This window comes from Budorcas taxicolor, chromosome 1 (assembly GCF_023091745.1).
Source record: "Budorcas taxicolor isolate Tak-1 chromosome 1, Takin1.1, whole genome shotgun sequence".
Taxonomy (NCBI): Eukaryota; Metazoa; Chordata; class Mammalia; order Artiodactyla; family Bovidae; genus Budorcas; species Budorcas taxicolor.
Window position 1 is genome coordinate 13,505,209 of NC_068910.1, and position 24,650 is coordinate 13,529,858.

Below are 24,650 nucleotides of genomic sequence, written 5' to 3' on the forward strand. Positions count from 1 at the left end.
AGACTTAGAGGAAATGAGGAGGCAATTTTTAGGTTTTGCTATGTGCTGTGTGACATAAGCTGTCCTTTTCAAAAGGTCTTCAGGACAGACTTATACAAGTGTTCCCCAACATTTTATGATAAATTTTTTTAAATGTACAGTAAAGTTGGAGACTTTTAGAGTGAACAGCTACATACCTACCTCCTCGTTTTGCCTGTTGACAGTTTATTGTACTTGCTTTACCTTCTTATCTATCAATATTCATTTTTTGGATTAATTTCAAACTTCTAAGTTTTTTTAAAAATATACTTATCAAATCTAATGAGCTGGATGAAACTGGAGCCTATTATACAGAGTGAAGTAAGCCAAAAAGAAAAACACCAATACAGTATACTAACACATATATATGGAATTTAGAAAGATGGTAACGATAACCCTGTATGCGAGACAGCAGAAGAGACACAGATGTATAGAACAGTCTTTTGGACTCTGTGGGAGAGGGCAAGGGTGGGGTGATTTGGGACAATGGCATTGAAACATGTATATTATCCTATGTGAAACGAATCGCCAGTCCAGGTTTGATGCATGAGACAGGGTGCTCAGGGCTGGTGCACTGGGATGACTCTGAGGGATGGGATGGGAAGGGAGGAGGGAGGGGGGTTCAGGATGGGGAACACATGCACACCCATGGCTGATTCATGTTGATGTATGGCCAAACCAACACAATATTGCAAAGTAATTAGCCTCCAATTAAAATAAATTATAATTAAAATAAATTAATAATTAAATTTATTTTTATTTATTTTATTTTTATTTATTTATTTTAATTATAATTAAAATAAATTTATAAAATATACATATATATATATTTTTGGATATTCTAGATCCTTTCCATTTCTATAAATATTTCATTACCACCTTATCATTTTCTATAAAAAAGCTGCTGGAATTATGACAGAAATTGTGTTGAATCTACAGATCAATGTGGAGAGAATTCACATGCTAATAATATTGAGTCACCCACTCCATGAACATGGTCTCCATTTAATTAGGTTATCTTAAATTCTCTCAGAATGTTTCATGGTTTTCAGTACAGAGGTCTTACATTTCTTTTGTTAAATTTATCCCTAAAAAAAAATAAATAAAATAAATAAATTTATCCCTAAATATCTTTTTCTTCTTCATAGTACTGCTAATGGAATTAAACAGCTATCTTCCAATGGTTTGCTCTTACATATAAAATATAATTAAGTTTTATATATTAACCTTGTATCCTGCCATCTTGCTAAATTCACTTATTCATTCTAGTAGTTGCTTTGTAGATTTCTTTGGATTTCCTATGTAAATGTAGAAGGAAGAAACTTTCTTCTACGCTTTTAGGTTCTGTGTTAGACCTAAGAACTAAACTGTCATAAGACAAATTAACAGGAGAAAAATACATACATTTTACCCACTGTTCTTACATGTACATAGTAGTCTTCAGGAGGAAAATAAAGACCCGAAGAGGCCACTAGGCCTCAAAGCTTATATATATTTTTAAACAAAATCAATAAACTGTGGGGATGTAACAAGATAGACAGGCTTGATCAAGACACAGGACATGGTGGAACAGTGTCTAGGGAATATTTGCTGAAAACTGATGGAAGATAAGGCCTTTGTTAGTAGTTTTTCTGTACATGTCCTCTCTGGCGTTAGATCCCAGTTCCATTGATAAGAATGTTCTCTTCCTGGTGCAGACAGGGCACTCTTCACCGGGGAAGTTTTATGACCTGCTTTGAGTTGGAAAAAGCGGAGGTCAGAGAGCCCTTTCTGTATCTGCAGTCTCGAGTGCCTTCAGCCCAAAATAATCAAGCAGCATATTTTGGGGTGAGGTGCTCTGAACTCCTTCATAAACAAGCAAGTCATCTGTAAATAGAGATAATTTTAGTTTTTCTTTCTTAATTTGTGCCTTTTAATTTCTTTTTCCTTTCCTCATTACACTGGCTAGGACCTCCGAGGCACTGGTGAATACTTGTGGTGAAATGGGACATCTGTACTTTGTTCACAATTTTAGCACTGAATATATCACTATTAAGATAAGGAAGATTTGCTATATAGTTGCTATATATATGTGTGTGTGTGTGTGTCTGTGTGTGAGTGCATGTGTGTACATATACACACACAGTGGAATATTAGTCATAAAAAATGAAACATTGCCATTTGCAGCAATGCAGATGGACCGAAAGAATACCATATTACAGTGCAAGTCAGACAGAGAAAGACAAGAATCATATGACGGCTCTTCTACATGGAATCCGAAACAAATGAACCTATTTACAAAACAGAAAGGGACCCACAGACATGGAAAACAAACTTATGTTAGCAAAGGGGAAAGGGAGGCAGAGGGAGGATAAATGAGGAATATAGGATGCACAGATACTCACGACTATATATAAAACAGATAAGCACCAAGGATTTGCTATATAACAAGGGAAAGCATATTCAATATCTTAAAATACCCTATAATTGAAAATAATCTGAAAAATATATATATAACTGAATCACTTTGCCAGGTGGTGCTAGTGGTAAAGAACCCACCTGCCAATGCTAGAGACATGAGACGTGGGTTTAATCCCTGGGTCAGGAAGATTGCCTGGAGGAGGGCATGGCAACCCACTCCAAGATTCCTGCCTGGAGAATCCAAGGACAAGGGAGCTTAGCCTGCAGAACTGCAACTTACACAACGTTGGAAGTCAACTATATTTCGATAAAAAGATGAAAAAACATTTCACCATTAAGAAAAAGGTGAGCTGTAGGTTTTTCATGCTCTTATTAGATTCAGAAGGTTTCCTTTATCTCCTAATTCCCTGAATTGGATTTTGCCAAGGGCTTTTTTCTATATATATTCAAATGGTTGTATGGATTTTTCTCCCTTAGTATCTTAATATTGTGAATTATACTAATTAGTTTTTGTATGGTAAGACAACATTGCACCTTAAAAGAAACCACCCTTGATCATAATATATTATTATTTTCTGTATTTTCTTAGTCAAATGTGACATACAATTCACAAGTCCATCCTTCAGATAGTGAGGGCAGGTTTTTCTCTTTTTATAAAAAATTAAATGACTCAGTTGAGTCATTTGGGCCCAGCAAAGTTTACTGAGGAAGGTTTTCTTTAAAAAAACAAAACAAAACAAAAAACTATCTTGGAGAGGCTAAAGTCAGAACTTAGCAAGATGAGAAGGTGGGTGCTATAATAAAACTATTTGATCTTATCTCCCAATTCCTGACATGGGCATATGCTAAGCCACTTCAGTTGTGTCTGACTCTTTGTGACCCTGTGGACTGTAGCCTGCCAGGCTGCTCTGTCTATGGGGTACTCCAGGCAAAAATACTGGAGTGGGTTGCCATTTCCTTCTCCGGGGAATCTTCCCAATCTGGGGAATGACTCCACATCTCACATCTCCTGCGTTGGCAGGCAGGTTCTTTACCACTAGCGTTACAGCTCTGGGAATCCTAGGAGTGAAGCGTGACTTTTGTATGCTAATGAGATGGTTGGTGGCTGGGGGCTCCTAGGATGGGGGCAGAACCACAGCAGAGGGGCCAGGCAAGAAATGTCCACTCTCCCAAACGTCTCAACTGAGTCATTTAATTTTTTATAAGAAGAGAAAAACCTGCCCTCACTATCTGAAGGATAGACTTGTGAATTGCATGTCACATTTGAGTGAGAAAATATAGAAAAGAATAATATATTATGATCAAGGGTGGCTCCTTTTAAGGTGCAAGGTTGTCTTACCACACAGAAACTAATCAGTGTAATTCACAATATTAAGATATTAAAGGAGAAAAACCCACGACCCTTCCTCCTTGACCTCTAGGCAGGTGAGATGGGCTAGAGGTGGGGGTCAGTCAGCAATGGCCAGCGATTCCATTGATCACACCTCTGTAACACAGCCTTCATGAGACTCCTGAACTGGCACAGTTCAGCGAGCCTCTGGATAAGGGCACGCGTCTATGTGGCCGGAGGGTGCCCCACCCCAACCCCGTGAGACAGAAGCTCCTATGTTCCGGACTTCATGCTACGTGCCTCTTTGTCTGGCTGTTGATTTGTTTCCTTTATAATATCCTTTATGACAAACCGGTGATAGTAAGCACAGTGCTTTCCCGAGTTCTGAGTCAGTCTGGTGAATCATTCAGGTGGGAGTGTGAGAACCTCCTAAATGCACAGCTGGTTGGTCAGAAGTGACAACCTAGGTCTTGGAACTCTGACCTGTGAAGAAGGGGGCAGTCTTGAGGACTGAGCGCTAAACTGGTGGGATCCGAGACTAACCCCAGGTAGAAGGTTGGAATTAAAGTGAATTATGGAAAAAGTAAATAAATAAAGTGAACAGTAGGATGCTCAGCTGATTCTGAAGAGTTGGAGAAACACTAGAAAAGTAATCATACATTTGGTGGGTTAAAAAACAAACAAACAAACAAAGATTTAACCAAGTAAATTTGAAGATCTCATTGGTTTGATTCAGAAATCCCCTTATCAAGCAGCATCCAGTCCAGTAAACACAAGAGTGGTCTGAGCAGGCTGTCCAAAATGGACAGTTTGCAGAGGCAGCAGGAGGGTGTGGCAAGGAAGCTATTAGCAAAGAACAGGAAGGATTGTTTCAGGCCTGGTCACCTTACTTGGGGGGAAGGCTTAGGGGCGATCATGCAGATGACCTCACTGGTGCTGACCAGAAAATCCCAGCTAAGATTACATTCCCAAGGAAGGTTAAAACTGCAATTAGCCATGAAACCTAAGTTTGGAATTGAGCCCTTTAGCAGAAGTGACCCCAGTTTAGGCCTGTGGTTTTACTCTTTATCAGGGGTCAGCAGCATCAGGAGTTCAAATGGTTTGGAGGTGACAAAACCATCACGGGTTCCTCCTTCCTTTCCTCTCCTTCCCGTCTCTCCCTTTCCAGGATCCATTCTCTCCCTGCAGCTGCACCTACTCCATTTTCATCAAGGTCTAGATCCTAGTTCTTCCCTGGTAGCTCAGTTGGTCAGAGAAGGCAATGGCACCCCACTCCAGTACTCTTGCCTGGAAAATCCTATGGACGGCGGAGCCTGGTGGGCTGCAGTCCATGGGGTCGCTAAGAGTCAGAAAAGACTGAGCGACTTCACTTTCACTTTTCACTTTCACGCATTGGAGAAGGAAATGGAGACCCACTCCAGTGTTCATGCCTGGAGAATCCCAGGGACAGGGGAGCCTGGTTGGCTGCCATCCATGGGGTTGCACAGAGTCGGACACGACTGAAGCGACTTAGCAGCAGCAGCAGCAGCAGCAGCTCAGTTGTTAAACAATCTGCCTGTATTGAAGGAGATCCCGGTTCGATTCCTGGGTCGGGAAGATCCCCTGGAGAATGGATAGGCTACCCACTCCAGTATTCTTGGGCTTCCCTGGGTGGTTCAGATGGTAAAGAACCTGCCTGCCAATGCGGGAGACCTGGGTTCAATCCCCGGCTTGGGACGATACCCTGGAGAAGGGAATGGCTACCCATTCCAGTATTCTGCCCTGGAGAATTCCGTCGATAGAGGAGACTGGCAGGCTACAGTCCATGGGGTCTCAAAGAGTCAGACACGACTGAGTGACTTTCACACACAAGATCCCAGCTGGTTGTCATAACCCCGCAAGGAACTCTCAACATCATTTAATTTGATCCAATATATACATTTCCCTTCTCAATCATCTTAATGAACCACGTCCCTTTGCCCAGTGAGCAGCCATTCAAAATGCTGAAACACCGAGATTTGCAGCCAAATAAGGAGATGGGAGAGAAAGCCTTAGATCCACCACCATGAAGACAAGAGGGCTTGCATACTTATGGATAAAGGGGTGAGGTAGGGGCTTCCCTGGGCTTCCTGAGTAGGTCAGCTGGTAAACAATCTGTCAGCAATGCAGGAGACCCTGGTTCGATTCCTGAGTTGGGAAGTTCCCCTGGAGAAGGGATAGGCTACCCACTCCAGTATTCTTGAGCTTCCCTGATGTTTCAGATGGTAAAGAACCTGCCTGCCAATGCAAGAGATATGAGAGATGCAGATTCGATGTCTGGATGGGGAAGATGCCCTGGAGGAGGGCATGGCAACCCATTCCAGTATTCTTGCCTGGAGAATTCCCATGGACACAGGAGCCTGGCGGGCTACAGTCCATGGAGTCACAGGGAGTCAGGCACGACTGAGCAACTAAGCACAGCACACGGGGCTTCCCTGGTGGCACAGGGGCTAAGACTCAGTGTGCCCAATTCAGGGGGCCCAGGTTCAATCCCTGGTCAGGAAACTAGATCCCACATGCTGCAACTAAGACCCAAGACAGACAAATACATAATAAAATAAATAAAAATATTTTTTGAAAAAGAAGCGTGGCAGTCTGAGACAAAGAGGTGTGGGGAAGGGTGACTGGAGATAAGAGAAAGGTGAGGTAATCATTGTAGTAAGCTGTAAGCTTCTACATGGGACACATGTTCAGGAAATGGTGGGCTCACATGTTTTGAGGGTGGCGTTTTGGGCCCTCTAATGTTTAAAGGTCACAGAGTGGATATTTGCACATGCCCAACTGTAAGGTCAGCAGTCTTAACCAGCCTTATCCAGCTCAAGCTTGAAAGTGAAAAGTGTTAGTTACTCAGTTGTGTCCAGCTCTTTGCGACCCCATGGATTGTAGCCCACCAGGCTCCTGTGACCATGGGATTCTCCAGGCAAGAATACTGGAATGGGTAGCCATTCCTTTCTCCAGGGGATCTTCCCCAACCCAGGGATCAAACCTGGGTCTCCTGCACTGTAGGCATTCTTTACTGCCTGAGACACCACGGAGGGCTGACTCCAAATTCTTGGAAAACAACTTGGACAAACATCTGACAGTTTAGGCTCCAGGCTGCTTAGAGGACATGCAAGGTTTTTTTTTGTAGCGACAATGAAAGTCAGTTTGATCAGTGAAGGAAGGTTTCAGGTATAATAGCTCTAATTGGTGACTACCCAGTTTTACTCTTTTAATAATCAGGTGGTCCCATCTTTAACTTCCTCAGAATGCAATGTTAGCAAAGTTTAAACTACGATCCATGTCAGAGTTATTAACTCTTGAAAAAGAAAGTGAAAGTGAAGTCCCTCAGTCGTGTCCGATTATTTGCGACCCCATGGACTGTAGCCTACCAGGTTCCTCCGTCCATGGGATTTTCCAGGCAAGAATACTGGAGTGGGTTGCCATTTCCTTCTCCAGGAGATCTTCCCGACCCAGGGATTGAAACTGGGTCTCCCGCATTGTAGGCAGACACTTTACCGTCTCAGAATGTGTTTTTAGGGGGCCTTCCCTCGTGACTCAGTGGTGAAGGATCCACTGGCCAATGAGAGACATAGGTTTGATCCCTGGGTGGGAAGATCCCATGGTGAAGGAAATGGGAACGCATTCCAGTATTCTTGCCTGGGAAATCCCATGGACAGATGAGCCTGGGGGGCTATATAGTCCATGGGGTTGCAAAAGAGTCAGATACAACTTAACCACTAAACAGCAACAACAATGTGTTACTAAGGCCTGCAGAAAGTTCTCCGGGGTCAAAGTAATGGGCTGCAAAGTGATGGAAACCCAGACACTGATACCGGTGAAGAAGAAAGCATGTGGAAGGCAGAGAAGTCTTTCCAGCTTCCCTAGTATCAGACTGACTAGGCTGTTTCCTAGTCTGTCCATCCTTAAAGTTCCCTGATCAGCTGTGGGGCTACTTGCTTTAAGTGGCATAGTTATTTCTGTCTTTGAATGGCTACCTTCAGGCCTAAAACAAGAGACATTTCTGTGGGAGAAGTGTTTTTGGACAGCACAGTGTTTATTAATGTCTCACCTCTCTGTCTGATCTGGTCACAAACGTTTTAAAAGGATATAAGGCTACATTTGTTATTGGCAATCAAGGAAACACACAAGAGTTTTAAATAGGAACAGATGCCTCTGCCCACCCCAAGTTCTATGAACTTCACAAAAACTGGATCACCAAAAATGCAATTTTCTTTCAGGTCCCTGCCTGGCTGCTCCCTTTCTTGCTCCCACTAGATGTCACCACACTACACAGTAATAAAGGAGAAAGACATAAGTGATGGGCTTCTGGACTGTAGAGAAATGGCTATCGGCAAATCGAGCCTGATTAGTTTATTTAATAAGCTGTATCTTTAAGGAATGAAAATCATACATAATCAGGCCAGAAAGTAAGTTACCTCATTCACTCTCTTAAAATGCTATCAGTCCTGGAAACCCAAGCAGAGAGGAGCTCACCGCCACTCTGTCTGTAAAAACCTGGCTGGATTAAATCAGCCAATGACCCTGCAAAGGCTGGGTGGATCTCACCCCGCAGGATATTAAACCTCTTTGTTGAGAGCTTGGATTACTGCTAGATCCCTTTATCACTGGAGCTGAGCTCCTGCGGCTGCTAGGGATTAGACATGATCCTTCCTCTTCCTAGTGCCTCTTTTGTGGTCACTCTTTTGTGACGGCAAAGATAAGATGCCAGAGATAAGGGGCAAGTGAACGTGGCCGCCTCTGCAGCATTTCACTTTCAATATCCTAGCTGCTGAGCACTCCCACTGGTACTATAAACATTCCTCCTGGTCCCCAACATCAAACAGCCTTTGAAAGCCAGGTCTATGATTATCAGCTTGATCTCAGACCTAATTTAGGGTGTCAGGATGCTTGGTGGAAAGTAAAGCCCAGCAAATTCTATGTATCTCACAGGATGGGTGATAAACACTTGTGACTGTATCTAAATCTAATGAAGCTTAGTTCCAAGAGGCTGACCCCTTCCATCTCCCAGACAGGTCTCCCTGGCTACCACCATCTAACTTCCTATGGATAATAATTCGACATCCAGGGTTCAAGAAGCTGGCGGGTCAGTGATTGCTCTCTGTTCTGTTCTTTGAGGAAGACAAGATGCCACTGACGTCTGGCTTTCCTTTCGATACAAGGTTTAGTTTCATTTCAGCTAGGTCATCTGAGATTGCTGTTAAAACGTCCTGGGAGTTAGCAGGCGCTCAGAGAGAAGAATGAGATTCAGCTGCCATCATTAACATCAAGCAGGTTTCCCAGGTGGCTCAGCAGTAAAGAATCCACCTGCCAATTAAGGAGATGTGGGTTCGATCCCTGGGTCAGGAAGATTCCCTGGTGAATGGCAAAGCTCCAAATGGCAACCCATTCCAGTATTCTTGCCTGGAGAATCCCCACGGACAGAGGAGCCTGGTGGGCTTTAGTCTGTGGGGTTGCAAAAGAGTTGGACACGACTTAGCAACTAAACAACAACATTTATAAACTATTAAACTCAGCATGGCTGTGGGGGGATCTCAAGTGTGTTTACTTCAAAGAGAACAGCTTCTCCTCCCCACTTCTCCTATATGAAACAGGCAAAACCAGAGCTGCCACATATAGTCGTGCACAACCCTAGGGGGTGCCGTTTGCGATGTTTTCTGTGTAGCCACAGGTGGAAACTGGGCAGCACCCCCAAACATAAAGCAAATAAAATCAGTATTTTATTGATATAAAATTGTATATTCTAATTTTGAACCTTTATTTAAAAGCCAATCAGTGGGAAATACCCCTTTGATTAAAATTAAACTTTGAAATTGTGAGTTGTGGAAGGTTGCCCTCGGTTGCGTCTCAGATCATGCAGATAGGCAACTGAAATCTTAGCAACATTTGAAATCAGACAGATCCAGACACTCACAGACAAGAGTGGCAGGAATCACAGACTTTGGAATTTGGGTAATTTTTGTGCAAGAGGAGAAGGGAATATCTATCAAATGGAGGTACTGTTTAACCCAGCAATTCCGCTTCTAGGATGTTATCTGATGTACTTTCAAATATGAAAAATGATCTGTAGACGAGAGTTATTCATTGCTGCATTATTGGTAACAGCAGAAAACTGGAAACAACCTAAATGTCTGACAGAGGACAAATCACACAGTGGAACTTGGGAGCTCTCACCAGGAATGAGGAGGTGCTCTGTGCATAGACCGAATGGCAGGCAGACACAGGGTCCTAGGCAAGGAGCCAGGTGCAGAAAAGTGTGAATAAAAGGGTATCTTGAGTGAGTGCATGTGTGTGTGTTTATTCATCTGCTTGTATGTGCATAAGAAATTCCTGGAAAGCTACCTAAGAAGCCAATAACACTGTTTGCCTCCAGGCCAAGGTACTGACTACATGGGCAGGGATAGAGGGCACCTACTGGATACTTTTTGTATCTTCTCAGTTGTAAACTACATGAAAGTGAAAGTCACTCAGTCGTGTCCAACTCTTTGGGAACTCTTGGAATGTACAGTCCATGGAATTCTCCAGGCCAGAATAGTGGAGTGGGTAGCCTTTCCCTTCTCCAGCAGACCTTCCTGACCCAGGAATCAAACCAGGGTATCTTGCATTGCAGGCGAATTCTTTACCAACTGAGCTATCAGGGAAGTATATGAATGTATTACCTAATCTAATAGCAACAAAAATAGTCTTATTAATAATAGTCAGATTTCCACTTGCTCTCCCCCCAAAAAGTCCCCCTACCCAAAACACATGAAAATCACAGTGGCTTTCTAAAATATAATGTTCTCACAGCACAGCTAATCCCACTGTTGATTCACTTTGGTGCAGCTTCGCACCAAGATCAGCTCCACTATTGACAAGATCCTGTTAAGTTAGCACTGAAGTTAAATCCTGCTTCCATTACTTATAAGTTGTGTGACCTGTGGCAGATCTGCTTAGCTTCCAAGTGCCTCAGTTCCCTTTTTAATAAGTGATGGTAAATCCTACCTTGAAGGGTTATTGAAAGGACTGGACCATTTGGTATCTGTTAAACATTCAATGAGAAGGCAATGGCACCCCACTCCAGTACTCTTGCCTGGAAAATCCCATGGATGGAGGAGCCTGGTAGGCTGCAGTCCATGCGGTCACTAAGAGTCGGACACGACTGAGCGACTTCACTTTGACTTTTCACATTCATGCATTGGAGAAGGAAATGGCAATCCACTCCAGTATTCTTGCCTGGAGAATCCCAGGGATGCCGGAGCCCGGTGGGCTGCTATCTATGGGGTCGCGCAGAGTCGGACACGACTGAAGCGACTTAGCAGCAGCAGCAGCAGCAAACGTTCAATGAAACGTTTAAAAAGAACACAACAGAACAAAGAACCCCACTGTGCCTGGTTTCATTATCGGGGTGTGTGGAGGCTGCAGTGGTGTAACTGATAACAGACAGCACATAAGTGCAACCCTTGACACACAGTAGATACTTAATAAAATATTCATTCCCTCCTCATGGGAATTGGGCTGCCAGGGGATTTACAGACTCTGAGCAGGCTGGGCAGTCATTTCCTACTGGACATATTGTGATGTCTCCATTTTAGTCTGCAGATGGACCCTTTGAGCTGTCTTAGACCGGGTCACAGTGCTTTTGGAAAATGAAAACAACCATTTGGCTGTATTGTTTCCATGTCAGTTTCTTTGGTTTATCTAAGCAAACATTTCCATATTTTTTGTGTGTAAGTTTTCTGTGGATTAAATTGTTTCAGTGGAAACGTGCCTTGCTGTAAAATGCAAAATCTGAGGTTCTGACTTCAAGCATAAATTGAAGAAAGGTACGAAGCAATTATAGGAATAATTCTTAGAGAAGCCAAAATGAAAACAAAAATAAATAGCCAATATTTTTAGAACATTAGGGGCTGTGCCCGGCACTTTACAAGGTTTATCATTAACCCTTTTGAGTTAGTTATGATCAGTTCCAGTTTATACTTGAGATTAAACTGAGGCAACTTACTCAAGGTTACAAGGTAGTAACTGGTTTGCTCTTTTTGTTATCTAGTCACTAAGTCATGTCTGACTCTTTGTGACCCAGTGGACTGTAACCCACCAGGCTCCTCTGTCCATGGGGTTTCGCAGGCAAGAATACTGGAGTGGGTTGCCATTTCCTTCACCATGGGATCTTCCATTGACAGGTGGATTCTTTACCTCGGAGCCACCAGAAAAACCCAGTAAATGGTAGAGATAGGATTTAAACTCAACTCGGGATAATTTCAATTTCCAAGTTTTGTGTAAATATCTTTTCTTCTGAGGCAAAGCATCACAAAACTTAATTTATAAGCCTTAAATAGAAACCGCTAATTGATTTTAAGAGGTAGTGTTCTAAGTAATGAAGGGACCCTTGTCTGATTTCAAGGGATTCTTGGGTTCCTGCATGCTGGGTCTTTCACGTTTTCACATTTATTGTGGATTATGGATTGCCTCTGTCTTTCAGGCAAGGAAACCAATACTCAGGGATGTTAGGTAACTAGTCCAAGATTGAACAGCAAGTGGAGGGGAAAGCATTTAAACCAAGGTCTGTCTACTTCTGGAGTACTAAGACTTACAGTTTTGAAGAATTTCTAGTCATCTTCAGTCTTGTCTTGTTTATCCTGAAATCTTCTGCTGGCACACAGGTTCAAAGGCAGTTCCACAAAAGGCCCTCAAAATTTGGCTCAAGGAGCTGTTTCTCCTGGTTAGATACCTATGCAACCCAAAGTAAAAAACAAACATACTTTCACATTAAGATAAGTCTCTGTCTCTGTATTCAGATTCCATTCACTCTCTGTCTAATATATTTCTCATTAGAGCATACATTGCTGACATGAGTTTTGTAACAATGGAACAGTTTCTGCAATTCTTTATAGTCTGAGTTGTCAGTGCCTTAAATTAGGTGGAACAGAATTCCTTTCAGACTATGAGTCTCTGACAGGGTTTGTTTCGATTCCCTTGAAGCAACTGTTTATAGCCAGAGTTTCCTGATCTGAGAGCCCAGAATCTGAGAGACTGACAAGGGAGGATGGGGAGACCCTCATGTAGAATGCTCCTGAGAGAAGTTCCTGACGGCAGGGAGAGAGGCTGGGAAGGTGGGTGGGTGCTTTGCCATTGCAGGCTCTGGGATTCCGTATCTGTACAAGGAGGTCAGATCAGGTGGCCTCTCGAGCAGGTGTGAAGCCTGAAGCTGGGTTATTGACCTCTGGCAGAAGGTGGAGGCATTTTCCACATACGAGACCTGAGTACTCACCATGTGTCAAGCAAGATGCTGAGCATACTTGAGGGATGATTTGATCATCCCTCACAACAGCCCTGTGGGAGCTTCTGCTTGTCCCCTTGTTTCACAGATGAGCAATTTGAGACTCTGAGAGTGTCATTCATTTTACCCAAGGTCCCACAGGCAGCAAGTGGCAGAGTAGGGATTCAAACCCAGGCCACCAGGCTCAGGAACTTACTCCTTAGCCACTTAGCTCTACAACCCTGAAGTTAATAGAATTACCCCTCATTCTGCGGCTCAAGAGGGTTTCCCAGGTGGCACTAGTGATAAAGAACCCACCTGCCAATGCAGGTTAGATGCAAGAGAGGCGGGTTCGATCCCTGGGTCGAGAAGATCCCCTGAAGGAGGAAATGGCAACCCACTCCAGTATTCTTGCCTGGAGAATCCCATGGACGGAGGAGCCCGGTTGGCTACAGACCATGAGGTTGCAAAGAGTAGGCCACGACTGAAGCGACTTAGCACGCACACACTGCTGCCCAGAAAGAACTCATTCTCTGTGCAAATGTATCCATGTGCATCCAGGTCAAAACTGGATCCTACTGTGTAACTGTTTGGTAATTTATTTTTCTCTTAGCAATATCCTTGAAAGTTTCTCTTCATTTTTAAGATAATCCCTGCAGAGCTGGGAGGATTGATGCTAAGAAGAGCACAGGAGCAATGTGGAAGGAACTCACTGTTAAAGGAACAAGCCAGGGCCTTTAAATGACCCCCAAACAGTCAGATCCTATTCAGCAAAGGCAGAAAAAAAGGAATTTTCTTGGCTGTGTTTTGTAGCTTCCATTAGCTTAACTGTCATCAAGAACAATGCTGAGTCAGGACCTGAATGATCTTCTCTGCTTGGGTTCTTGGCTTGGCTTGCTGCCACTCTCTGCATGCTACAAGGCTTGAAGACAGGTCTCTACCTCATCCATCTCGCAAGAGAGGTGGTAGATAGTATACATATTTTAATAGGGAGCAATACAGTGTGCATCAGGAGGAAGCCTTTAAGTCCTGGCTCCAAGTCTGTGGAGCCGTGTGTCCTTGAGCATGCGATTTAACTCAGAGCCTTGGTTTCTTCATCTGGAAAGCACAGATGCTGAGACTGCCTCCCTCCTAGGACTGCTGTCAGCTGGACTCCGACAGGCATGAGAGAACTCGGCACAGAGCCGATGCTACTGGGGCAATGCCACTCTGTGCTCCTCACGGCCACTGGGACCACGTTTCTATTCCCCGAGACACTTGGTGAGGCTACCTGGGACTTCTCTAACTAGACAGAAATCCCCACCCTGGGTCTGGGAACTCTGGGTCTTGCTACCTACCAGGTTTGCAGGGGACAAGGGCATAGCTCTCCTTTTCTCAAGTGTCCAGGTCTGTCCTCCTCTTCACCAGGAATCTGGCCAAGAGAAAGTACGCAGGAACCTTCTCAGGGATGCATTAGATTTATGGTTTTCTTCTTTTTTCTCCTTTTCTTTGGACTTCCCCTCTTTCCCACTAGCTCCTTCCTACCAAGCCAAGGGATTTTGATCTACCCTGGGGCGGGGGAGGGAGTGATTGGACAGGAAAGCTGTCTCCTACCATACTTTTTGGAGAAGACAATGGCACCCTACTCCAGTGCTCTTGCCTGGAAAATCCCATGGATGGAGGAGCCTGGTGGGCTGCAGTTCATGATGTCACTGAGGGTCAGACACGACTGAGTGACTTCACTTTCATGCATTGGAGAAGGAAATGGCAACCCACTCCAGTGTTCTTCCCTGGAGAATCCCAGGGACGGGGGAGCCTGGTGGGCTGCCATACTTTTTCTTCATCCCTGGGTTGGTTGGGAAGTTCCCCTGAAGAAGGAATTGGCAACCCACTCCAGTATTCTTGCCTGGAAAATCCCCTGGACACAGCAGCCTGGCGGTCTAGAGTCCATGGAGTTGCAAAGAGTTGGACACGACTTAGCAACTAAACAACAAAACAATCATACTGTTTTTGTTTTTTTTTGGCAAATATTTTAACTAATTTAAGGAGAGGCTTTTAAAACTCAAAAGCCAAGCATTGATCCCTATATGTATTCAGTTCAGTTCAGTCGCTCAGTCGTGTCCAACTCTTTGCAACCCCATGAATCGCAGCACGCCAGGCCTCCCTGTTCATCACCATCTCCCGGAGTTCACTCAGACTCACGTCCATTGAGTCAGTGATGCCATCCAGCCATCTCATCCTCTGTCATCCCCTTCTCCTCCTGCCCCCAATCCCTCCCAGCATCAGAGTCTTTTCCAATGAATCAACTCTTTGCATGAGGTGGCCAAAGTACTGGAGTTTCAGCTTCAGCATCATTCCTTCCAGAGAAATCCCAGGGCTGATCTCCTTCAGAATGGACTGGTTGGATCTCCTTGCAGTCCAAGGGACTCTCAAGAGTCTTCTCCAACACCACAGTTCAAAAGCATCAGTTCTTCGGCGCTCAGCCTTCTTCACAGTCCAACTCTCACATCCATACATGACCACAGAAAAAACCATAGCCTTGACTAGATGGACCTTAGTCAGCAAAGTAATGTCTCTGCTTTTGAATATACTATCTAGGTTGGTCATAACTTTTCTTCCAAGGAGAAAGCGTCTTTTAATTTCATGGCTGCAATCACCATCTGCAGTGATTTTGGAGCCCCCAAAAATAAAGTCTGCCACTGTTTCCACTGTTTCCCCATCTATTTCCCACGAAGTGATGGGACCAGATGCCATGATCTTTGTTTTCTGAGTGTGTTATGTTTCCCTATTTCAAAACAGTATCCGCCATAGTGACATGGCTTTATCTGACGGAGAAAGCTAAGCAGCTCAGCCCCTTGGGCTGCCTGGCTGCCACCTGCACGGGTGGCTGTCTCAGGGTCCTTGTGTGAGCACCAGAACAAGGAGCCCATGAGCGCTTCAGTCTTTGGCACCCAGCACGCGGTCCATCTGCGACACAGCAGGAGTTTCATACATGCCTCTTTAATGATGTCCTACCCTATCCAAGAGATAGCCTGGATAGCTTATCCAGCTCCAAGTTGTGAAATGTGATTTTTAAGGTCCTCAGTGGTAGCTTTTGCACAAAACAGATTATTCATAAGTGTGACTTTTTATGATTTTTAAATTAGTCCTTGACTTACTAAAGTTAAAAACATTACAAAGCCTTGCATTTATTAAGCTATTTATTTTGTTTATAAGCCCAGCAAGTCCTAACAGTCACTTTTAAGGAGACTCTGATTAATATTGGATCCCATTTACAAACTTGATTGAACTCTTTTTAAACTTTTATAAATTTAATATATTCAGTTTCTGTAGAAGTATTATAATAGTCTTGATTTAACAAAAGCTTCCTGCATATTTCATTAACTCTTGTAAACCGAATACATTAAACTTATAAATATGATAAACCTTTAGCTCTATTAAATTACTCAGTTTCTAATATACTTATTAAGATTTGAACTTAAAATCACAATCTAAATCAAGTATATATTTAAAATCAGAATCACAAAGATGATTTCTTGCATCATGAGGCCAATTCTCTTAAACATAAGAGAATTTAAAATATATAAATGCCAAAATTGCACAGACTCCTTAACCTGAAAATATTAATGCTACACATTTGAGATCCTTAAATACTTCTAAATGTACATTTAAATCATCCTGGAAGGTACTGACGCACCAAGAAAATAACTATGTCATCCTAAATAACCTTCCTTTTCTTTTATTCTTCTCTTCTATACATTTGTTCCCCAACCAACCTGGCTGCGTGTCAGAGGCCTTCATCGCCCTGGAGATCCAATCGATTGCCTTCATGGGGTTTCTGTTTCTCTACCTGTAAAAATAGATGGGGTTAGGTTAGATGATCTCTAAGGCCTTAACCATACAGTTCTGGAATTCATATCTTCTTAAAAACATATTTATTTATGTGGCTGCACTGGGTCTTAGTTGCAGCGTATAAGATTTCATTCCCTGCCCAGGGATCCAACCTGGGCTCCCTGCATTGGGAGCTCGGAGTCTTAACCACTGAACAGGGAAGCCCCTGGAATTCAAATTTTTATGTTTATTCACAAGTATGGTTTTCTATTTAGGCGAATAAGAATGGACAAAATTACTAAATCAGAGCATGTGCTGCTCATGGAAAGCTACCATCAGAGACTGCTCACAACTGCACATGTTTGCAGTCTGCTCCTACCCAGGGTCACCCATGTGGTGGCAAGGACCCTAATGATTTTTATGTTTAGGCTTTTGATGTCAGAGCACAAGCAGTCAAGAAGTCACATCTGGGAACATCTAGGAAGAGTTTTAAAACTAGAAGGATTCATTTGCAAAGTATATGTTCCAGTTTATTTTAAAATCATGACCTTCATTGATGGCTCAGGTCATTGCTACTGCTTCTGAGCACAATTTTTGGGGACTTGAATAAGACATCCTTTTGTTTCAATCCCATCCACTCCTTAAAACCATGTGACTCTGGTGACCAACTTTATGCAAACGAATTTGATAATTCAAGATGAAATGAAAAAATTCCTGGAAAGATACAAATCACTCAATGAAATATTGGGTTTCTATAATTATTTTGAAATATCAGAAAAAAGGTCTGAAGAAATAAGAGATGCTTGTTTCATTTATAAAATATACTGATACATTAAAAGCCACTTGAAAAGACATGAATGTTTATTAAATGTATATTGCTATTGCTAAGTCGCTTCAGTCATGTCTGACTCTGTGAGACCCCATAGACGGCAGCCCACCAGGCTCCACTGTCCCTGGGATTCTCCAGGCAAGAACACTGGAGTGGGTTGCCATTTCCTTCTCCAATGCATGAAAGTGAAAAGTGAAAGTGAAGTTGCTCAGTCGTGTCCAACTCTTAGCGACCCCATGGACTGCAGCCTACCAGGCTCCTCTGTCCATGGGATTTTCCAGGCAAGAGTACTGGAGTGGGGTGCCATTGCCTTCTCCAAATGTATATTACTATGTGCAAAAAGCCAATCTGAAAAGGCTACATATGATATGAGTCCAAGTATATGACATTCTGGAAAAGTCAAGACTGTGGAGACAATAAAAATATCAGTGGTTGTCAGGGGCTGGGTGTGAGGTTTGGGGTGAATAGGTGGGGCACACAGGATTTTTAGGGTGGTAAAAACACTGTGTATACCATAATGATGGACATATCATTATACATTTATCCAAACTCATAAAAATCTAAAAAAAACCAAGTGTGAACTGTAATGTAAACTACAGATTTTGGTTAATGATGCAACAGTGTAGGGTCTTTATTCAGAATAAAGGTACCACTTTGATGGGGATGTTGACAATGGAGGAGGCCATGCATGTGTGAGGGCAAGGTGTGTATATGGGAACTCTCTATACCTTCCTCTCAATTTCTCTGTGAACTTCAATTATTCTAAAACAGCAAAGTATTAATAATAACTTTTAAAACCCACTTACCTCTTTTCCAAGCCTAAATTCTCCATCTGTAGCCGTCTATGGGGTCGCACAGAGTCGGACACAACTGAAGCGACTTAGCAGCAGCAGCAGCAGCAGCACTGAAAACTGGAAAGAGAGAAAAAAAAAAAAAAACACTTGTGGGAAACTGAAAATTTGGCTTAACAGGTCAAACAGGCAAAAATAATTCATTTTAAAGGATAATAAAAGTAGAAATATTTTGTCATTTCTTTTTATGAAATTCCAGCGTGGTAGAAGTGAAAGATTTTGTTAGCCAATGTAAACGTCAATCAAGACCCAGTAAACGTTTCTTTTTTTATTCAAGATGTTTAAGTACATGAAACGTTTTTATAGTTCCAAATTCAAAATTACACAATAAAGTACATCGAGAAGTCTAGCTTCTATATTCATTCTCTCTACCTAGCTCCTTCTTCACTCTATAGGTAATCGTTTTTTTTAGCGGGGGGTGGGGGGGAATTGTAATTAACTGTTTTTTTTCTTTTTTTTTAAGTATAAGAAATCCCCTTTCTTACCAAAAGATACCAAAGATAAAGCTTGTCTCCCTGCTTCTTATCTTCACTTCACAATATGTCCTTGTAGTTATGCCAGGTGACAGACAGAGAGCCCTGTGTTTCAGTGGCACAGCCCTCCACTGTGTAATGCACCGTGGGTTCCAGCCAGTTTCTTGGTGATGAATATTTAGGTTGTTTTCAGTTTTTCACTATTAAACATAATGCTGCAACACATAGCCTTGAAGTTGTAGTAAATTAAAGGTGCAAACTATGAACATTCCTTGGCACCCAAATGAGTTTGTCCTTTGGCAAACCAAACTAACCATGGCTTATATAACTGATCTAATACTGTTTGTGATGAAATTTCCTTTGGACTACGTGTTGCTTTGAATCACTTTGAAATTATCTTTCTAAGCTAAAGTGTTTTCAAAACAAATCCCTGATACAGATGCCATTTCTTATTGATCATCTTATGTAAATACTGGATTGCTTAATGCCTACAACCGAATTGTTTAACTATCTTCAGTATTTACAGGACTTTTCATTTCTTTGTATCATTTTCTGTTAAAGTAGGGAAAGTTGGGGTCTAAAAAAATTCATCAAGTCAAATGTCAGGTATCTGGAGTCTGATACAGCCCTAGATAAACTTTGCAAAGACTTTTAAATGTCTTGAGTCTTTATAAACATTTCTATTTTTAACTTTAATTGATTTTTTAACACAACTCATCTGTATTTTCTGGACAAATACTAGGAAGTTCAGACAAGAAGAACAAACCAAAAAAACCTACCTATAAACCCAGCTCTCAGAGATAACCAATATTAGCCTTTGTCTTTCTAAGACTTTTTCAGTGAACATAAACAGCTTCTCTACCACAGCACGCATGCTTATGTAATTTTTCATGTCTTGCCCTATATGTAGTTTAAGGGAAATTTCATCTTTCCTATTCATTAGGTTTTTTTACCTTTAACTTTGCTGTTTGCTTTGCACACTATAGTTTTATTTTCTTTTCTGTTTCCCCTTCATGGTTAGCTCTTTGTATTTCTCTCTGCACCATGTTTACCTTAGAAATAGAAAATCAAGTTTTCTTTATCCAGGATAAATAAGTTGAAAGCCCTCAATATTTCTTCCTCATGGTATTTAAGTCCTTAAACTGCCCTCTGTGTTTGTACTAGGGCCATTTACTGATTCCTAAAAGGAAATAAGTATAACAGACCCAGCAGAGATCTGTTCTTAAAGAGACTGGTTATGCAGAAAGTCAAGTCAAGCGGATTGGATATGATCTTTATTCTGCTATTCAAGATTCATTGGGAAAGAATAATTCTTGCAAGCGCTTTCTGTAGTCATGATTGCCTATATCTTGTTCTAACCACTAAAACTGAATATTCAATTAAAACCTGAGAAGGTTTATTCCCCCAAAATAATCCCTGATAATGAACTAAAGTTTAAATTTTTTGACATGGATGACATGTCAAAATTTTGACATTTTGCACAGTAGAGTTGTGTACCTAGGGCAGAAGTGGGGCATTTTCTTCTGCCATGGGTCACTAAAATCAGGGGCCACGTGAAACTATTTTAATTCTTGTGTTTTATTACCTTTTCTTAACAAAGACATCTATATGAAAGATAAAACTATCTGATCATTTATTTAAGAAGTAGGAACTGAAAATATGTTTTTAATGTCATTTTATAGACAGTTAAACAGGGTGGTAAAAACAACGGTGAGGTTTAAGTAAACAGAAGCAGAAAGTAGACCAGCAAAGGTGAGGAAGACAGATATGAGGGGAGAAGGGTAGGGAGATGTAGTCTAAATACCATCCCTCAAAGCAGGAGAGGAATACATGCGGAAAATGAAGTTGGTAAGAAAGTCATTTAGAGAGAAATTTTACAGTATCCATCTAGTATTTATGTGCCTAAATCTTTAACCCAGCAGTATCATTAATATTTCTGAGTATCTATACTACAGAGATACGCATGTAGGTATGCAGAGCCACTTAGTGAAGCATGTTTATATCAGCAAAAGACTACATACAAATTAAATGTTGAACAGTAAGAAAATGGTTAAGTAGGTGAGACTACATTGGTTCAAAATTGGGAAAGGAGTACAAGGCTGTTTATTTAACTTATATGCCGGGCTGGATGAAGCACAAGCTGGGTCAAGACCGCAGGGGGAAATATCAACAACCTCAGCTATGCAGATGATACCATTCTAATGGCGGAAAGTGAAGAGGAACTAAAGAGCCTTTTGATGAAGGTGAAAGAGGAGAGTGAAAAAGCTGGCTGGAAACTCAACATTCAAAAAACTAAGATCATGGCATCTGGTCCCATTACTTTATGGCAAATAGATGGGGAAAAAGTGGAAGCAGTGACAGATTTTATTTTCTGGGGCTCCAAAAGCACTGCAGATGGTGATGGTGACTGTAGCCATGAAATTAAAAGATGCCTGCTCCTTGGAGGGAAAGCTATGACAAACCTAGACAATGTTTTAAAAAGCAGAGACATTGCTTTGCTGACAAAGGTCCATATAATCAAAGCTATGGTTTTGCCAGTAGTTATGTATGAATGTGAGAGTTGGACCATAAAGAAGGCTGAGTGCTGAACAATTGATGTTTTTGAATTGTGGTGCTAGAGAAGACTCTTGCGAGTCACTTGGACAGCAAGGAGATCAAACCAGTCAATTCTAAAGGAAAACAACCTTGAATATACATTGGAGGTACTGTTGCGATAGCTGAAGCTCCAATACTTTGGCCACCCGATGAGAAGAGTTGACTCATTGGAAAATACCCTGATGCTGGGAAAGATTGAGGGCAAGAGGATAAGGGCGCGGCAGAGGATGAAATGGTTAGATAGCATCACTGACTCAATGGACATGAGTTTGAGCAAACTTCAGGACTGGGAAGTCTGGCATGATGCCGTCCATGGGGTCGCAAAGAGTTGGTTACAATTTAGTGACTGAACAACAACAAACATTAATTCAGTGCAATTCTAAGCAGTCATTGAAAAGAACAAGGTAGAAGTATGCATAAGGATGGAAAGATAGACAGGCCTGCGATCAAGTAAAAAAGACAACTCTGCCGTATATTACGCCTAGTATGATTCCAATTTTGTAAAAGCAAAAAAGTATGTAAGTATTATATGTGAATACCTTGAAAAGTAGTCTAAATGGATAAACTTAAAGATTGATGGTTTTGGTTGGGAAAGTATAAATTGTTACAATGGTATTTTATTAGTCTTTGAGAGGATAAACAGAAGAGAATAACTCCTGTGTCCAAATTCATCGAGAATAAATTTCTCAACTGGCACTGAGGTGTTCTCTGAGTTCCAGCCGGAGCCCAGACAAATTCAGATGAGGGCTGAACCCGGCCTGAGGGTCTGTCCGTGTCTAGTGTACACCATGGAGCCCAGACCTGTGGAATTCTGCACTTGGATATTAGCTGACAACATTCATTGCACTTGTGGGAATAGTGGGAAAGCCACTGAAGGAAAGGGGATTTGTCTCATCTGTAACTTGGGGATAATAATAATCCTTGCCTTAAAGGATTATTTTGAGAGTTAAATGTAGTAATATATATAAAATGCTTAGCTCAGTGCTTGGCACATGGTCAGGACTTACAAATGCCACTCCACTTTTGTTATTAATATTTTGAAGGGATTCAGGATTAAATTCCCATTTTTCTGGGCCTTCCTTTTCCTTCTTTACGATTCCTTGTAGAATCGAAAGCAATCTAAAATATGGAATTGGAGGTGGACAAAAGCACCTAACATTTTATTTTAGGTCATCACAGCTTCTGTTCTATGTCTGTATGAAGAAGACTCTTTTGTTCATTTTGACTCCTAACTCATCATGACCCAATTATCTGGTAATTTGTATAGTCATTAAGGCAGTCTCCAAAAAGAGAGACTGTTTATTTCCTGAGCATAGACTTTCAAACTTTAGTAATTTACATAATAACTTATATAATTTTGGACATTTTTATTATTTTTAAATGAAGTGACTTTCAACATGTTAAATTTTTTTCTGAGAGATGATATTAGGCTGTGTGTCTTGTCTGCTTTCTTGAGTAGATTTAATGTACTTCCACATCCCTAAAATGTTTTTATAATAGCTTCATAATTACAAGTGATGCTTTTTAAATGTGTTGTCATCTCAAAAAAGAGTGACTCTGACTTGTAGTTTTTATGAATTTTGCTATTTCCTTAATGTTTCAACTTTACCCGCTCGTAGGCAGAAAAAGGTCAAGTTGCACAAAGAGCCGGTTCAGCTGTAGATGTCAGGACTGCTCATGATTATGAGTCCTGGCAGCGCTACTCATGATTATCATGCGTGGCAGGAATGAGGTGGTTGTGTTCCTGGTCATATTTATTTAATAATTTAATTTAATAATTGAGAAAATTATCTACTTAGAAAAAAAAATCTGCCCTTCAGTGGAGACATGTAAATGGGACGTTTGAATTTAAAAAAATTTTTTTGTTTTATTTTTTATTTAATTTTATATTTTGGCCATGCTGTATGGCATGTGGGATCTTAGTTCCCTGACTAGGGGTTGAACCTGTGCCTTCTACAGTGAAAGTGCAGAGTCTTAACCACTAGATTGCCAGGGAAGTCCCCAAACGTTTGTATTTTTGAAACAGATTTTTTTTAAAATCAAAGGGCCAAAGAGTCCCTTGTGTAATAATATGTAACAGTAATCCAGTACCCTCTGTCCAATATGCATTATCATGGTTCGATGCCCATAACAGGGCAATATGACACCATATATGGCACAAGGGCTGCTCCTCACCCCCTCCACTCCAGCTCCCACCCACTGTCTATCCTTGTCCCCCCAGTCCTTCTCCATCACCCCCATCCCTGTGCCACATAACTGTGATGGCCATCACCAATCATTTAGCAAATGGATTTCCTGAGGTCACTGAGCCTGCCTGTGACCTCAGAACCCCTTGAAATCCAGAGCCCCAGGCAACCGTTTACACCATCAACTGCTACAAAGAAGGACACCTATCAAAATTCCAAGGTTTACCAAACATTGACAGCGTATCCAGACAGTGTAGGCAATTCAGCTCTCAAAGCAGTTAGCTCAATTTTTAAAAAGACAGCCACATTATTTTTGGACATAATGTAAATAAAAATAGTCGATTTATGGCAGAGATTTTTACTTTTCAAACTGCTGTTTCAATACAACACTGGTAAATTTTGAACAACCAACTATATAATTAACTGCAACATATAAGGAACATTACGTGAAGAAAAGTTGATTGTGAAACAGCTGACACTTAGACAGGATCTTGTCAGCTCAGTGTGAATGTGCCCCAAATTGCTGCTTTGAAACAGATTTCTCACTGACCCTTCTTTGCTGTCCTCCTAGCATATAGTGTAGATGTTGTTTTCTGCCCCATGAAAATTCATCACCATATCCCCGCACTGTGGCAGATGGAAAGATGAGCGGCCTGGCATCTTTTCTGGAGATCTTCCCTGTCTGTTCACTGCTGCTGAGTAGTTTGATGACTTGGGTTCATTTAGTATGGAAGGGGAAATAAATCTGACCCTCATGCCATATATACCAATCAGAGGCGTAGAAAGACCTTAGATTCCTCTCAAATAGCACAGTCAAGGCAGACTCCCACACTTGGAAGCTGTGGGGTACGTTTTCTCCTTTTCCCCCGTACCCTGTTAACATTAGATGGGATTTGCAACAG